General features: G+C 39.0%; 1 non-coding gene across 1 annotated transcript; it reads left to right on the top strand.

Annotated features, from left to right (window-relative positions):
* The first annotated feature begins 490 nt into the window (after nucleotides 1–490).
* LOC112713677 (small nucleolar RNA R71) lies at nucleotides 491–598 on the top strand. Its single transcript, XR_003158648.1, has one exon. It is a non-coding gene; the product is annotated as a small nucleolar RNA R71 (small nucleolar RNA).
* Nucleotides 599–3,676: the final 3,078 nt, after the last annotated feature.

The raw sequence follows: 3,676 nt of genomic DNA on the forward strand, positions 1-3,676 counted from the left end.
CATTATTGTTATTGAAACCTTGTTGAGGTCTCTGTTGATCCTTCCATGAAAGATTTGGATGTTTCCTCCATGAAGGATTGTAGGTGTTTCCATAGGGTTCTCCCATGTAATTCACCTCTTCTATTGAAGGGTTCTCAGGATCATAAGCTTCTTCCTCAGATGAAGCTTCCTTAGTACTGCTTGGTGCATTTTGCATCCCAAGCAGACTTTGAGAAATCATATTGACTTGTTGAGTCAATATTTTATTCTGAACCAATATGGCATTCAGAGTGTCAATCTCAAGAACTCCTTTCTTCTGACTAGTCCCATTGTTCACAGAATTTCTTTCAGAAGTGTACATGAATTGGTTATTTGCAACCATTTCAATCAGTTCTTGCGCTTCAGTAGGCATCTTCTTCAGATGAAGAGATCCTCCAGAAGAGCTATCCAAAGACATCTTGGATAGTTCAGAGAGACCATCATAGAAAATACCTATGATGCTCCATTCAGAAAGCATATCAGTGGGACACTTTCTGATCAATTGTTTGTATCTTTCCCAAGCTTCATAGAGGGATTCTCCTTCCTTCTGTCTGAAGGTTTGGACTTCCACTCTAAGCTTACTCAATTTTTGAGGTGGAAAGAACTTTGCCAAGAAGGCATTGACTAGCTTTTCCCAAGAGTCCAGGCTTTCTTTAGGTTGGGAATCCAACCATGTTCTAGCTCTGTCTCTTACAGCAAAAGGGAATAGCATCAGTCTGTAGACCTCAGGGTCAACCCCATTAGTCTTGACTGTGTCACAGATTTGCAAGAACTCAGCTAAAAACTGATGAGGATCTTCCAGTGGAAGTCCATGGAACTTGCAATTCTGTTGCATTAGAGAAACTAATTGAGGCTTAAGCTCAAAGTTGTTTGCTCCAATGGCAGGGATAGAGATGCTTCTCCCATAGAAGTCGGGAGTAGGTGCAGTAAAGTCACCAAGCACCTTCCTTGCATTGTTGGCATTGTTGTTGTTTTCGGCTGCCATTTGTTCTTCTTCCTTGAAGAGTTCGTTCAAGTGCTCTAAAGAGAGTTGTGCTTTGGCTTCTCTTAGCTTTCTCTTCAAGGTCCTTTCAGGTTCAGGATCAGCCTCAACAAGAATGCCTTTGTCTTTGCTCCTGCTCATAAGAAAGAGAAGAGAACAAGAAAGTGTGGAATCCTCTATGTCACAGTACAGAGATTCCTTTAGGTGTCAGAGGAAAAGAAGAGTAGAAGACAGAAGTGGAAAATTCGAACTTAACAGAGAAAATGGAGTTCGAATTTTGCATTAAGGGATAGTGTTAGTCCATAAATAGAAGGATGTGAGAAGGAGGGAAGTTATTTTCGAAAATTAAGTGAAAAATTTAAAACATTTTTGAAAAACACTACTTAATTTTCGAAAATGAAAAAGGAAAATAAATCAAGTGATTTTTGAAAAAGGTTTTGAAATTAGAAATCAGAAAGATTTGATTGAAAACTATTTTGGAAAAGATGTTGTTAGGAAGATATGATTGGTTTTAAAAAGATGTGATTGAGAAGATATGATTTGAAAAACATTTTTTAAAAAAAAAAGATTTGGTTTGAAAATTAAAAACTTGACTAACAAGAAAAGATATGATTCAAACATTAAACCTTTCTCAACAGAAAAGGCAACATACTTGAAATGTTGAATCAAATCATTAATTGGTAGCAAGTATCTTTAAAAATGGAAAGAAATTGGTTTTGAAAAAGATTTGATTGGAAAATTGATTTGAAAAAGATTTGATTTTGAAAAACTTTGAAAACTTGAAAAAAAAATTGATTTTGAAAACAAAATCTTCCCCCTTTGCCATCCTGGCGTTAAATGCCCAGAATGGTGCACATTCTGGCGTTTAACGCCCAAAACTACACCCTTTTGGGCGTTAAACGCCCAGCCAGGCACCCTGGCTGGCGTTTAAACGCCAGTCTGTCCTTCTTCACTGGGCGTTTTGAACGCCCAGCTTTTTCTGTGCAATTCCTCTGCTGTATGTTCTGAATCTTCAATTCTCTGTATTATTGACTTGAAAAGACACAAATTAAAAATATTTTTGGATTTTTAATAATAAGGACAAACCAAAATGCAACACGAATCAAATAACAATGCATGCAAGACACCAAACTTAGCAGTTTGTATACTACTGACACTAACAAAATGAAAATGCAAATGAGACTCTCAAAACACTCAAGTCAATAGAATTCAAAGATCAGAGCAAGTAAATCATCAAGAACATCTTGAAGATCACTAAGACATATGAATGCATGCAATTGACACCAAACTTATGATGAGACTCTAGACTCAAACAAGAAATATTTTTGGATTTTATGATTTTGTAAATTTTTTTGTGTTTTTTCGAAAATTAAGTGGAGAAAAAGTATCAAAATTCTTAATGAGAATTCCAGGAATCAGTGCAATGCTAGTCTAAGACTCCGGTCCAGGAATTAGACATGGCTTCACAGCCAGCCAAGCTTTCAAAGAAAGCTTCGGTCCAAAACACTAGACATGGCCAAAGGCCAGCCAAGCCTTAGCAGATCACTGCTCCAAAAGCAAGATTGATAAGAAACCAACAAGCTCTTGTGATGATGAGTTGAAACCTCGGTCCAATGAGATTAGACATGGCTTCTCAGCCAGCCAGATTTCAACAAATCACCATGAAACTCTAGAATTCATTTTCAAGAATTTTGAAAAAAAATAAATACCTAATCTAAGCAACAAGATGAACCGTCAGTTGTCCAGCCTAAACAATCCCGGGCAATAACACCAAAAACTTGATGTTGTTGCCGGATCTTGGCACTGATGTTACCAAAAGCTTGCTCAAAACTTGAACAATCCCCGGCAACGGCGCCAAAAACTTGGTGCGCGAAATTGTGAACTATACTTTTTCACAACTCTCATAATCCCCGGTAATGGCTCCAAAAAACGTGGTAGCTCAATACCATGGCATTACACAACTTCGCACAACTAACCAGCAAGTGCACTGGGTCGTCCAAGTAATAAACCTTACGTGAGTAAGGGTCGATCCCACGGAGATTGTTAGTAATGAAGCAAGCTATGGTCATCTTGTAAATCTTAGTCAGGCAAACTCAAATGGATATAGTGATGAACGAAAATAACACAAAGGTAAAGATAGAGATACTTATGTAATTCATTGGTAGGAACTTCAGATAAGCGTATGAAGATGCCTTCCCTTCCGTCTCTCTGCTTTCCTACAGCCTTCATCCAATTCTTCTTACTCCTTTCCATGGCAAGCTCGTGTAGGGTTTCACTGTTGTCAGCAGCTACCTCCCATCCTCGCAGTGAAAACTAATGCTCATACACTCTGTCACAGTGCGGCTAATCACCGGTTTGGTTCCCTCCCCTACCGGAATAGAATCACTCTTTTGCGTCTGTCACTAACGCCCAGTAGGTTACAGGTTTGAAGCACGTCACAGTCATTCAATCATTGAATCCTACTCAGAATACCACAGACAAGGTTTAGACCTTCCAGATTCTCTTGAATGCCGCCATCAGGTCCTGCCTATACCACGAAGACTCTGATCTCACGGAATGGTTGGCTCGTTTGTCAGGCGAGCACTCGGTTGTCAGGCGATCAACCATGCATCGTGCAATCAGGAATCCAAGAGATATTCACCAAGCCTCAAATGCTTGTAGAACAAGAGTGGTTGT

Source organism: Arachis hypogaea, chromosome 9 (assembly GCF_003086295.3).
Source record: "Arachis hypogaea cultivar Tifrunner chromosome 9, arahy.Tifrunner.gnm2.J5K5, whole genome shotgun sequence".
NCBI lineage: Eukaryota > Viridiplantae > Streptophyta > Magnoliopsida > Fabales > Fabaceae > Arachis > Arachis hypogaea.